Raw genomic sequence first — 15,485 nt, forward strand, 5'->3', positions numbered from 1 at the left:
ATAAATATCAATTCCCTTGAATTGATGACTTGTTCGACCAACTTCAGGGTACCAGTTATTTCTCTAAGATAGACCTCAGATCCAACTATCGCTAGCTCAGAGTCAGAGAATATAATATTCTGAAGAAAACCTTCAGAACTCAGTACGGTCACTTTGAATTCTTAGTTATGTTCTTTGGACTAATGAATGACCCTGTAACTTTCATACACTTGATGAATAGAGTGTTCAAGTAGTACTTAGACATATTAGTCATAGTCTTCATTAATGATATTTTTGTCTATTCCCAAAGTGAAAATAATCATGCAGGCCATCTCAGAATTGTACTATAGACTCTTAGAGCCCATCAGTTGTTTGTCAAATTCAGTAAGTGTTAGTTTTGGCTAAGACTAGTACCTTTCCTTGGCCATATTATTTTTGGTGATGGCATCCGAGTTGACCTTCAAAAGACCAAAGTAGTAAGAAACTGGACTAGACGATCTCTCCATTAGATATTAGGAGTTTCTTAGGTTTGGCTGGCATTACAGACAGTTTGTTGAAGGATTTTCTTCTACTGCATCCCCCATATCTCAATTTTTTCATAAGAAAGTCAAATTTTAGTGGTCATATTTATATGATAAAAGTTTTTAGGAGTTGAAGACTCGACTCACTTCATCCCCAGTATTGACTTTGCTAGATAGTTTAGATAGGTTTGTAGTTCATTGTGATGCTTCCATAGTTGGTCTTGGTTGTGTATTGATGCAGAAAGGTAAGGTCATAGACTATTTCTCTAGACAGCTTAAACCCCATGAAAAGAATTATCTTACCCATGATCTTGAGTTGGTATTTGTTGTTTTTGCCTTGAAAATTTGGAGGCATTATCTTTATGGGGTTCATGTTGATGTGTTCACGGAACAAAAGTTTGCAGTATGTGTTCTCGCAGAAAGATTTAAATCTTCATCAGAATAAGGTGGCTTGAGTTGTTAAATAATTATGATATGAGTGTGTTATGTCATCCAGGAAAGGCCAATGTAGTGGTAGATTCCCTTAGTAGATTGTCTATGGGTAGTGTTGATCATGTTGATGAGGATAAGAAGAAGTTAGTCTGGGAGTTTCATCAGCTTTCTAGATTAGGTGTTTCGTTGGTTGACTCAGCCGAAGGCAGTGTAGGTTCATAATGGTTCAAAATTGTCATTGGTTGTCGAAGTGAAGGAAAATCAAGATAGGGATCTCAGTCTCGTTAAGTTGAAGGAATCAATTAGAGATCAGAAAGTAGAGGTTTTCTCCCAAGGTGGAGATGGTGTGCTTCATTGTCAAGGTAGGTTTTGTGCTCCATGTGTTGATAGTTTAAGGCAGAGAATTTAGGCAGAAGCACATGGTGCGCGATATTCCATTCATCCAGGAAACACCGAGATGTACCATGACTTGTGGGAAATATATTGGTGGAATAGTATGAAGATGGATATTGCAGAGTATGTGGCTAAGCGTTCAAATTATTAGTAGGTTAAAGTTGAGCATCAGAGTCCTAGTGGTGCATTGCAGGAGTTCAGTATCCCCACTTGGAAGTGGGAAGTGGTGAACATAGATTTTGTGATGGATTTGCCTCTTAATCATCGTCAACATGATTCGATATGGGTCATTGTGGATAGAATGACTAAATCAGCTAATTTCTTGCTGGTTCATACTTTGTATTTAGTCAAGGACTATGCCAAGCTTTATATAGAGAGTTGATTAAATTGCAAGGAGTTCCATTATCTATCATATCAGATAGAGGTACTCAGTTTACCTCTTACCTTTGGAAGGCTTTTTAGAAGGGTCTTGGTACCCAAATTCATCTCAGTATAACTTTTCATCCTCAGATAGATGGTCAGGTAGAGAGGACCATTCATACCTTAGAGGATATGTTGAGAGCTTGTTTTATTGATTTTAAAGGTATTTGGGATGACCACTTACCTTTAATTGAGTTTGCCTACAATAACAGCTATCACTCCAGTATCCAAATGACTCTATTTGAAGCTCTTTATGAGAGAAGATATAGATCTCCTATTGGTTGGTTTGAGGCAGGTGAGGCTGCTTTGATAGGGCTAGCTTAAGTGTTTGATGTGATGCAGAAAGTTCAGTTGATTAGGAAGAGTCTGAAGAAAGCCCAAAGACGTCAAAAATCTTATGCAGATGTGAGGAAAAGAGATCGTGAATTTGAGGTTGGTGATTTAGTCTATTTGAAAATCTCATCCATAAAGGGAGTGAAGAGATTTGGCAAGAAGGGGAAGATCAGTCCCTGATATGTTGGCCCTTATAAAATATTAAACCATTTTGAGAAGGTAGCTTATGATCTAGAGTTGCTAGCAGATCTGGCATATGTTCGTCCGGTGTTTCATGTTTCTACTTTAAAGAAATGTATTGGTGATTCAACTATTGTTATTCCTTTAAAAAGTACAGGTGTGTAGGATGGACATTCTTTAGAAGAAGTCCCAGTTGAGATCCTAGACCATCAAATTCGTAGGCTAAGGAACAAAGAAGTTTCCTTGATTAAAGTTCTATGGCGGAATCAGTCTGTTGAAGGAGCTACTTAGGAAGTAGAAGCAAATATACATACCAAGTATCCTCATCTTTTCTTCGTAAATTTAGACTTAGCGTGAGGTAACAGTTTTTCTTAGATTATCTCTTTTCCATTCCCAGTTCCAGCTATATAACTATTCTCATGTCATTTCATGCATTCATGGAATTAGTTCAGTTTATATATCATGTTTTATACTCAGTTATGCATTCATGTTCCAAATAATACATGTTCAGTATGTGATCTCAGTTACCATAGTTCAGTACTCTCAATCTAACCAGTCTCATTCAAGGACGAATGTTCCTAAGGGAGAGATATTTTAATACCTTGTATTATTCTTAGCTCAATTAAGCTTCTAGTTGTATGCATAAGGGGCTTAAGACCTGAAAAGTTTATTAAAAAGCCTCTAAAGTTTGAAGATTTTTAATTTGATCTTCCCAACCTCGAGACATTGGTTTTTGATTTGATTTATGTTAAGAGATGTAAGAAGTATATCTCGGAGAAGTTTTAGATTTTTCAGACAAGGTTTGGGGCATGTTTGGATCACAAAAGTAGAGGGTTACCGTGATATGCCCACGTCGCAGCCCTATTCCCATTCTCATGTTCCTCACATAGTGGTGAGGGAAATGACTGACTGTGATTAAACCGCGTCGCGGTAATCCTACCGCATAATGTTTAAAATTTAAATGGTTGAGGGGAAATTGGGTCTTTTCCCCTAAACCCAAATCGTCCATAACACGAATTGGGATATCAATTAGGGCATTATTTGCCCTTCTTCTCCAAATCCCTCTGAAGAAAATCCTTCTCTTTTCCCTAAGAACACAAATTCAATTTCTTTCTCCCTAAGCAATCAAGAATTCAAGTTCCCCAAGTTCAAGAACCTTCAAGAAAGCATCAAGATTGGTGTTTCTCTTTTAAGTTAAAGGTTTAGTTATGTGTGACGTTCATTCATAGGCTCCTTTTACCCATGGAGTACAAGAACCCTTTTTTGGTTTTTAAATTATGAGTTTTACATGTTTAAGTTGAACTATCTCCATGAATCTCTTGTTAATTCAATTATAAGTTATGTTTATGAGTTTTTTCAAGTGGAATGAGCCATTACATGTTTTGAATGTTGAAGGATTTACGTTAAATCACTAATTTATGATTTTAGTCTTGTGACCATGTTATTCTCGCATGCTTTATCTATCTACATGCTTAAGTTCATGACTCTCATATGTTTGATGAATTACCTAAGTTTTGGGTTTTGAACAATGATCCCCATTATGGTGTTTGTCACCTCCTGAGGCTACCCTCTAGTCGCGACAATGGTGTTTACGGTCACTAGTGACCACAAGCTAACCCATGAACTAATACTTGTTGTAAGCACTAAGTAAACTGATAATAAAAGACATGTGCAAAAAATAACTGATAATACCATAAGGTGTAAATACTGAAAATACAACTCAATTCACAAGTCTGGAACTTGTGCAAAAAATACTGAAATCCAGCTGATAAATATGATAAACTAACTGACTCTGAATATCTGATAAACCTCTAACTGACTGATTGTAGAGTTTATGGGACAAACCCCCAACTAATTCCAATTGACTAAAATAGAAGAATACTGAAATAACTGAATGAAAGATAAAATTGTCTCGAAAGATGAGGAATCACCATTACTACTGCTGTAATGCTGAACTACCTAAGCGCGGTCAGGAAACTATAAGTCCAAACCTATGATACAAGAAATCATTGTGCGAAAAAAGTATGCGGTCAGTATTTTAAATGTACTGGTATATGAGATGAGGTTAGGCTGAAATACATGGGTTAACTATGTATGAAATAATGACTGACTGAATAGCATGACATAACTGAGTATGCATGCATGAAAACTGAAATACTGGGAATGCAAGACCAAACATATAATTTTTCTGAAATAATCTATAAGCTGAATTACTGAAATACTGATAACTGAATAACTAAAAGTCTATATGCTATGGTCAAGCAAACCTAAACTGAATTCTATACTAAATACTAAATTGAGACTGTGGGAGGCATCATGTAATCGAAATGACCCAATCTGAGCTAATCGGGGTCCAACCTGTAACCCCTATTTAAAGGGTGTCAGTACTGTGCCGTGGGTACTAACACATGGCTATATGGATCCACTAAACTAGTGTCCCAAAGGACTAAAGAGTCACCCTCAACTGGAAGGTGATCTAATGAGATATGTGTTACCCTAAACTGGCAGTTAACACATTATCAACCCTCAACTGGCAGGTTGATATCTCTAACCTATGCTGGCTATGTAGTTTTAGAACTCAGGGACTACTAATAAAGGTCACACCCTCTACTAGCAGGTGAGCCCCTATTCCTGGGTTTGGTCGGTGCTAAATCCTACTCCCAACTGAATTGACACTGATTACTAGACTAAACTAAGCTTAACTGAACAAACAATTGATCATAAATAACTGACTGAATGACAATGTTCATAGTTTATCTGGAATCATTTTGAAGATATTGATATTATGTAAACAACTAGGCATCGAGTGTTCATAACCCACCAGCACTGAATGGAAATAACAATAAAGACATATAGAAGCTTTAAAAACCATAATAAGAAATCATTATTCAAAAGCCATCACTTAGGCATTTCATCAAACACATGGAGATCAAAACTTTAGCATGGGGATGCTTTTGAACATGAGGAAATATCATGCTTACACGACAAAATCACAACTTGAGGGTTTATCCTGACTCGCATGAACATAATATGGGAACTATAACATTCAAAACATACAATAGTCCATTCCACTTAGAAACACTTATAATCTTAACTTGAAATTGAGATAACAAGAGATTTATGGGGGTAGTTAAACATAATCATATAGAAACTCATAATTTGAAATCAAAAATGATTCTTGGGTGAAAAGGTCCCATGAATGAACACCACACATACCTTAAACCCTTAAGATTGAAAGAGAAATACTAATATTGATGCTTTCTTGAATGTTATTTGGATTGGAGAACTTGAATTCTTGGTTTTCCTTGGAGAGAAAGTAATGAAATTGATGATCTATGGGGATGAGTAGGGTTTTTTTGAGAGGAAATTGAAGAAAATGGGCTAATAATGCCCTAACTAGAGCTTTAATTCATAATTTGACGACTTGGATTGAGGGGAAAAGATGTACTTGCCGCTCGAACATTTAAATTCATAACTGAAATGTGAATTAATATGTCATCGTGATGCGATGAGGACACCATTGCTATAACCACCACGACACGAGGCTATAGCAGTGAGCTACTGGAATCGAAATCCAAACACGACCCAATCCTCGTCTGAAAAATTTAAAACTTCTCTGAGGCATACTTCTTACACCCCTAAATATAAATTAACTTAAAAACTAACATCTCGGAGTTGGGAAGAACGATTTAAAAATCTTCAAAGTTAAGAGGCCTTAAAAATAACTAAGTCCCCAACACTTAGTGAAATTTTTAGGTTTTAAGCCTCTTATGCATGCAACTAGGAGCTGAACTAAGCTAAGAATAATACGGGGTATTACAGTTTTATAGATTTTATATGGCATTGTTAGTACTTTCATTCAGTGCTGGTGAGTTATGAACACCTGATACTTACGTATGTTACATGAATTCAGCTTTTCAAGTACTCAGACACTTAATCCATGAATTTTAGCAGCATACTCAGATATTCATATTTATGTAATAACATTCAGCTGAGTCTAGTTCAGTTCAGTTGGGAGTAGGATTTAGCACTGAGAAAACCTAGGGATAGGGGCTCACCCGCTAGTTAGGATTGGGTTCTTAGTAGCAGTCTCTAAGTTCCAGAACTACGTAGCCAGCGTAGGATTATAAGATATCACTTGCCAGTTTAGGATTGACACTCTCTTAGGGGTCACCCACCAGTTTAGAACTAACTCCCTAGTCCTTCGGGACATTAGCTTAGTGGATCCACACAGCCCATGGCACGGTACTGACACCCTTCCAACTAGGGTTACAAGTTGGACCCTAATTATCTCAAATTGGGGCATGTCAATTAGATGATACCTACCACAGTCTAAGTACAATATTCAGAGTATCTCTAGTTAAGGTTTGCTTGACTAAGTGTACAGACTTTCATATATTTAGATTTATAGTTTTTAGTCTTTTAGATTATAGATTATATCAGTAACATAACAGATATATAGTTAGTATTACATTCTCAGATATTACAGTTTTTATGCATTCATGTTCTATTATATCATGTTATTTAGTTGGTCCTTATTTCATATGCACAGTACCCCATGCATATCAGTTTTTCCTCAGCTCATACACCAGTACATTCAAAGTATTGAACGCATAATGTCTTATATCATACGTTTGGATGCACAATTTTTTGACCGCAGTTAGATAGCTCAGTATAATCCAGCAGTTGTAGTGGTGAGTCCTCATCCATCGAGGACATGTTATGATTTTTCAGTTATTTCAGTATTTTATTTTATCCAATCAGTCAAAGTTAGTTGGTGGTCTGTCCCATCAACTCCTCTGTTAGTTTTGAGGCTTTCAAACATTTAAACAATTAGTTAGCAGTTAGTCAATTGCTTCAGTATTTCTAGATATTTTGGTGAATTAGTTGTTTTCTAGTATTTTATCAGTTTTTCAAACATACTTTGATGCATTTTTCAGTATTCAGATTTCAATACTATGTTAGTTTATTTTTCCGCTCATGTATTTTGTTACTATTTATTTATTGCTCACAGCAGGTATCAGTTCATGGGTTAGCTTGTGACCCTCGTGGTCATAAGCACCATTGTCGTGACTAGGGGTAAGCCTTGGGCCGTGACAAATTGAGTTTGATCATGTAATATTGTCTAAAAGTTGTATGTTTGTAGGAAAAGAATATAATTGTGATGGCGTGTTCAAGTTAAGTGTTAATGTAATAAATAATGCGCCTGCTTATATCGCTATGTCTGATTCTTATTTGTGGCATGCTGGATTAGGACATTTAAATTTTAGCTCATTAAATTAAATGTCTAAAAATAATTATATTTACTTGCAAATTCAAACATGGAGAGTGTGAAATATGCATTCAATAAAAAATGACTAAGAAATCATTTTGTAAAGTTGAAAGGTTTACAAAAATTTTACTCTTAGTGCATTCTGACTTATGTGATTTAAATGGAGAATTAACAGATGAGACGAAAGGTACTTAATTACTTTTATAGACGATTTGTCTAGATTTACACATGTTTATCTCCTTAGCACAAAAGATAAAGCTTTTCAAAAGTTAAGAAATACAATCAGCCATGGAAAATCAAAAGAATAGGAAAATAAAAATTATTCAAAGTGATAGAGGAGAAGAATACTTTGCTACTGAATTTTATAAATTCTATGAAGATCAAGGAATAATAAATCAGTCTAGTGCTCTTTATACACCTCAACAAAATGGACTGATCGAAATAAAGAATAGATCTGTCATGACCCAAGGCTACCCCCTAGTCACGACACGATACTTTAGGCCACAAGTGATACCAAACTAACCCATGGTCTGGTACCTGTTGTGAGAACTGAATAAAATCATAATAAAAAAATATTTGCGGAAGACAAGATGATAAGGTACCCATCAACTGGAATACTCAAAATATATAAAATGACATATTTGAAGTATCTGGTAAATACTGGAAACTAGACTATCTATCTGAAAGTCTCTAAACATACGGAGTTGATAGGACAAATCCCCAAATAACTCCAACTGAACTGAACATATAAAAATACAAAAATAACTAAAGTAACATGTCACGTCCTCGATGGATGAGGACTCACCACTACTATTGTGGGGAACTGTTGAGCTGTCTAGGGATGGTTAAGAAACTGTGCCTCTAAACCTATGTTATAAGAAAACACAGCGCAAGAGAAATATATGTGATCAGTACTTTGAATGTACTGGTATGTGAAGTAAGAACTAACTAAAATATATATGGAAACCGAACATGTATGTATGAACATGTAAGATTGAAAATGCAAGACCAAGCATAAACATGTACTAAAATAATATGTAGTCTGAATGACTGAGTCACTATTATCTGCATAACTAGATAGCTGAAATCTTTATAGCTGAACAACTGATATCTGCACACTTGGTCATGCAATCTGAACTAACCTATTCTAGATACTACAATGAGACTGCGGGAGCTAAATACAACTAATATACCCGAATCTGAGCTATCGGGGTCTAATCTATAACCCTAATTAAAAGGTGTTGGTACCTTGCTAGGGGTACCAACACATGATTGACGATGTGGATCCATAAGGCTGATGTCCCCAAGGACAAGGGTGTCTTGCCTAACTGACGGAGGATCCATCATAATCTACAGTGGTGCCATAGGTCTGGAACCTAGGGACTGTTACTAACATCCCATGCCTAACTGACAAGGGAGATTCCATCCCTGCATTTACTCGGTGCTCAATGTTACTCCCAACTGAATGATATTGGTATTATTAGTGGTTTGATATAATATGGTATTATACCTATAAATACTTAGTATAAACATGATAATCGGAATATGATACTAAACTCATGGTCTGATTGACTTGTTACTTAAAAATAAAAATATGCATAACATATAGGTATAGGGTGTTCATAACACTCCAGCAATCAATGATCACAAAATGTGATAACAAGGTTTAAAACAGTGGTATAAAGCCATAGTTCAACTATCCAAAACCTAAGACATTTCAATAATCTGGTAAATTACATGAATGTAAACATGAGAATGAGTTAACCTGGGCATAATATCATGTTTATACAGTTTAAAGTAAAATTCAAGAACTTGACATGATGCCAACTGGACATGACCTAGGGTTTTGGAACTCTAAGTATATAGGAACATAATTCACATAGGATAAAACTATTAACATGACTTGAATGTAAAACTAATAAGAAAACATAGATAAACTTCATAATTTACTTGAAAGTTGATCATAATTAGACTAAAAATCATACTTAAATCAAAAGAGGGTTTTGGGGCTCAATGGGTGAAAGGAACTCATTGATGAATATCCCACATACCTCAATGGTTAGATTCTTGAAGAATTCTTGAACTTGAAAACTTGAACTCTTGAATTCTTGGGAAGGGAGGCTTGAATTTTTCGTTCTCGGGAAAGGGGAGGATTTCTACGTGAGTAGTTTTGAGGATAATGGGAAAATAATGCCCTTTGAAAATACAAAGCCTCCGCATCGCGGACCTGATCCCGGGGAATTAGCTAGGAGACACGGACCCTACATCAGGGTAATAGCTTCTGTGATGTGGACCTTTTAATGGGGGAATAGATTCCGCGACATGGACCTTACTGCAAGGGAATAGCCTATGCGGCACGGACCTATCGTGGAGGCTTACTACCTCCGTGGTCCAAATATGCCCCGAATCTCATTTGAAAATTCTAAAACTCTTTTGAGACATACCTTTAACATCCCTAAACATGTTTCTACTCGAAACCAATATATCGGATTCGAGAAGGCCAAAAATAGTATCCGTAAAATCTTCAGATCTTGAAAATGACTAAGTCCTCAACACTTAGTGAGAATTTCAAGCCTTGAACCCCTTAAACACGCAACTAGAAACTGAATCAAGTTTAGAATCTTAGGAAGAATTACAATATCTTTAGTAAATATGGTTAACTCTATGTTGCTAAAAATTTATCGAATAATTTGTGTGGTAAAACTTTACTTACTGCTTGTCATATATTAAATAGAGTACCTTCAAAAAGTTTGCATTTTTCTCTTTATGAACTTTGGAATGATAGAAAATCAAATATAAATTATTTTGAAGTATGGGGGTGTTTACTTTTTTACAGAGTTCTTGATCATCAAAGGATAAAATTGGGTCCTAGAGGAATAAAAAGTATATTTATAGGATATGCACAAAATTTGAATGCCTATAGACTTCTTTGTTTAGAATCTAATGTTGTTGTAGAATCTATTCATGTTGAATTTTTAGAAAATAAATTTCTAAATGACATTGTTGATGAGAAGTTAACGGAAGTAGATCAAAGTGGTCTTGATAAACTAAAGATGTCATATTCCCAAACTAGTTTTAATAAAGAAAAAGTGACAATACTCATCTAGAGCCAAGAAGAAGTCAATGAGTTAGAAAAGAAAAAACTCTTGATCCCGATTTTATCTTTCTAGTGGAGGGTGACAGAAGTAATGTTTGCAATCAAATATCGACTTTATTAATATATAGAAAGATCCTAGAATATTTCAAAAAGTCATGTCTGCAAGAGATGTTGCCTTTTGGAAAGAGGCGATTAATGATGAAATAGATTCATTGATGTCCAACAATACTTGAATTTTACTTGACTTGCCTCATGGATCTGAAACTATAGATAATAAGTAGGTAGTTGACTTGCCTCGTGGATCTAAAACTGTAGTTAGAAAGTGGGTGTTTAAGAGAAAATATAATATAGACAGTTCTATACAAACCTTTAAAGTAAGAATAGTTGCAAAAGGTTTTACTTGGAAAAAAGGTATTAAATGCTTTGAATCACATGCTCTGATTGCAAGAATAATATCCATTAGAGTACTTTTATTTTTAGCATCTATATATGATCTGTATGAAGATCAAATGGACGTTAAAATTGCTTTTCTAAATGAAAATTTAACTGAAAAAATTTATATGAAACGGACGGAAGGATTTTCTCTTCCTAGTAATGAATATAAAGTTTGTAAGCTAATAAAATCTCTCTATGATTTGAAACAAACATCAAAATAATGGAATGAAAAGTTTGATAGCATGATATTATCAAATAGATTTGTACATAATTTTACTGATAAGTGTATTCATTCTAAAATTTACTAAAGATTATGTAGTTATCATTTGTATTTATGTTGATGATATGCTGATTTTTAGTACGAACATACCAAGTAACTTTTATTGGAAATTTATAATTAGAGTACTTGGATATTTAAAAAAACAAAGCATTTGGGCATTTGTTAATGAATTTCCTCCCATATTGAAATAATATTCTGATGCGAGTTGGATAACAAGTATAAATGATAATAAGTTCACTTCTATGGGGGTGGCGCTATTAGTTGGACATTCAAGAAAAAAACTTGTATTTTCCATTTCACTATGGAATTTGAATTCATTGCAGCGGTCGTCGGAAAGGAAGCAGAATGGCTAAGAAATATGTTACTAGATATATAAAATTATGGCCACAATCTATGCCGACAGTTTTTATAATTTGTGATAGTGAGACTACTATGTGCGTAGCTCACAATAAAATATATAATGAAAAATCAAGACACATAATCTTAATACATGCTTATATAAGAGAGTTAGTTACTAATGAAATTATAACTATAGTGTATGTGAGATCAAATATGATTTGGTTGATCCACTTGCAAAAGCATTAAATAGAGATGCAGTAGAACAAACTAGTGAAGAAATGGGACTAAAATTCTTAAATTAAGCATAAATAATGAAAACTCAATTGTGAGTTAGTACACTCTAACAATATAAATTCAAAGGGTAATAAAAAGTTGCTTGTGTTGTTTAAGCACGAATCTCCATATTGAGATCCTTGATTTCAGTGTACTATTTACAGTTATGTGAGGAGTTTAGAAGTAGTTAAATGATAATAATAGCAGGAGCATAATGACAAACTTTAAAGTATATACTGTTACAAGAAAGGGGGTGAATTAGTTCTTAATGAAATTAGCAAATGTTTGTAGTGATAAAGACATAAAGTCTATTTTCACCTATATGAATATTGAGGTGGTGCCGCTTCAAAAAAGATTTATAAAGTTGATCTTGTAAATATTCATGAATCTGGATGAGCATATGGTCATTAACATGCTAAAGCATAATACTAAATTGTTTCACTACTTAATAATATTACGCGTGTGATACTTTCAGCTTCACAAAGGAAGTTGTGGTTTAAATCTTAGGATACCAATAACTTCATCAAAACTTTAAGATATTTACACTAATGAAAACTTCAAAGCTAGCTAAGATACTTTTCAATATGTGTGATATATGAGATATATTACAAACTAGTAGGGGATTGTAAAGTATAGTTTGTAATATGTGGGTTCTCCCACACTAGTGGTTTAAAGGCACCCTTAAACCCATATAAGGCCAAGCTTATTAAGTCTAATAAGTTAAATAAGTATACTTTCACATGTGTATATATAATTATATAAATATCTAAATGACTTGAATTGGCCTTGGGGCTTGGGCGCGGGTCGGGTCGGGTCAAATCTATAATTAAAGATTTTATTTTCATATTTACTTTTTAAAAAGAAAAAAATATTCTGTTAAAACAAAATAGGCATATCTGTTCAGAATAGTTGTGTCTATTCAAAAAAGTTGCATCTGTTCATAATAATTGTGTCTGTTCAAAAAAGTTGCATCTGTTCAGAATAGTTGCATCTATTTAGAAAAGTTTCGATTGTTCAGACTTTATAAATACGAATGAAAATCCAGAAGTAGTATATTCAGTTTGCAAATATATTTTCGGGTTTTACTATATCCTAATAGAGAATTACTTGTAATTTCTAAAGAATATATGGACAATAACTCTTAAAAAATAGTGATCTTTCACACCTCAAAGCAATAATTTTTTATTTTTCATCTTATTTTTTCTAACATTCTATCGTAGGCCAAACTTTAAAGATTGGGAGGCCCCAAAATTAGCTATGAGTCAAGACTTGATTGTTGCCTTAGAGGCAAAACTTTAATCCAAGGAAGCCAAAAAAATAAAATACACCCTCATAGGCAAGAGTTGCCACTAACTCATTGAGTACTAAATTACGAGATACTCTATAACTCGTTCCATAGAGGTAAAACTTAGCCTCACGAATTTCAAAGAATGAAATACAACCCCCTAAGGCAACATCTGTCATTGCATCATATATTTTAATTTATAAAATTCTCTATGATCTCGTTCCTTATAATCAAGACTCAGCCCAAGAAATTAAAAAGATGTGAAAAATGAGCACCAGAAAAGCAAAACCTAATGGTACAAACTGTTTTTTGTAAAATTCTATGGAGGTAAGGGATTCACCTATTCTCAAATCAAAGACATAAAACAATGAGGTGCAATTAAAATTATTCAATTTATAATTAATTACAAAACCTAAAGGTCCTGTTCAATTAAGGTTTACCAAAAACAATACAATACTATAAAGTACAAATAATTGAAAGTAGAGAACTTATCGGAAGTTTATCCATTTTCTTCTCCATATCGGGAGAAAGGAATATTAATTTAAAGAAAGAGATGTGTGAAATTCGAGAAATAAGAGCTTCAAGAGAGAGAAAGATGTGATAGAAAGGCAAAAATATGCTTTTCTTATGTGTATAAAGGAAGGACGGTCATCTAGTTAAAGTTTTTCTTGTGGAAGACAAAAATAAAAAGTCACCTATTATAAAAGTCATATCATGCAATTTCCTTTCCTTGGTGTCCTGGATGCCGCGCCAAGCATAGACAGGTAGTTTGGCTATCTACACTAAAGAATTAATGAACTCAATTTCTATTATTGGAAAAAGAGATAGGACAATAATTTTTTTATGTTTAGAATTTTATAATTTAATTGAAGAAAAAATGAAATCAATTAATCTGGATAAACCAGACGTACATTTTTTCTTTTTAAAAACTAAAAAAGTATTATAAATATATATATATTTATTTTTTAAGAGAGATGAACAACAAACTTTTGATAGTCAAAGTTTCACACTTTTAATCGGAAATAAAGGAGTAAAATAATTTGATTGAAAAATGTAGTACTGTTATACATTTTGCAAAAGAGATGGTCAGTTAAATTATGATTCAAATAGGGTCTTCTCTATGCAATTAAAGTAATTTGTACACCATATATAAATATTGATACTTGACTTCGTTAAACGGCATGCATGTACAAATCAGCAATAATGAAGATTAAAGCCACAAGAGAAGGTTCTACTGAACTGTGGCTTAAAGAAGAGATAATTGAGTAAAATTTATGTCTAGATGACTCTTTAAGAAGAAATAAGCGTGAAAATTTCTTCAAATAAATTAATATACTTTTTTTAAAAATAAGGTTATAATTTTAGTTATGAGTTTGATGAGTTAAATAGACTTATTTAAAAAAAAAAAAAGAAGCTTTAGTGACATGATATGTCAACTAGGATAGAAATAAACTTTTAAGATGTTTACTGTATTGTTTAATTAAAATAGCAAAAAAAAGATAAATGTATCCTCAAATTATGATAAATGGTACGTATATATTTTTCGCCATATTCTGGGTACACATATGTCCGTACCGTTTGAAATGATACATATATGCTCCTCACACAAACGGTAAGGGCATATGTGTACCCAAAATATGACTAAGGGTATATACATATCATTTAACATAATTCGGGGATATATTTATCCCTTTTTCATTTTAATTTTTTAATCTCGAATAATTAACCAAAATTCACTACCCAACTCAATAAATTAACTACCCAACCCAGACCCAATTAAAATTCAAAAGTCGCCTATCTAACAGACGTATCTTTTCACACCTATAACGATATATATACACATAATAAAGTAACAATTACCACTATGAATTTAAAAAAAAAAAGCTATTAACTCATAATCTCCACTCCCTCCAGTCTAATCTTCACTCCCTTCAACCATAAACACCAACTAATAACATCGAGTTTTGAACAAAAAATAAAGATTGGATCGAGTTGGTTTGAAATCGAGTTCGATGGGTTATTTCACTACCAAAAATAGGTTAAATTGTGGGGGTTAATTTTAAAGTTTGCGGGGTTTTAAATCCCCGCAAATTGCGATTCCAACGGTTTCCAAAACCCCCACAATGCGAGTCCTCGCAAACAATTTGCAGCAGTACTTTTTCGACCACCATAATTAATTTGCGGTGGTAATTTTGTGGCAGTTTAGAACCTCCACAATTTTTATTTAAAAATTATGGCGCTTTAAA

This window comes from Capsicum annuum, chromosome 4, assembly GCF_002878395.1.
Source record: "Capsicum annuum cultivar UCD-10X-F1 chromosome 4, UCD10Xv1.1, whole genome shotgun sequence".
NCBI classification, from domain to species: Eukaryota; Viridiplantae; Streptophyta; class Magnoliopsida; order Solanales; family Solanaceae; genus Capsicum; species Capsicum annuum.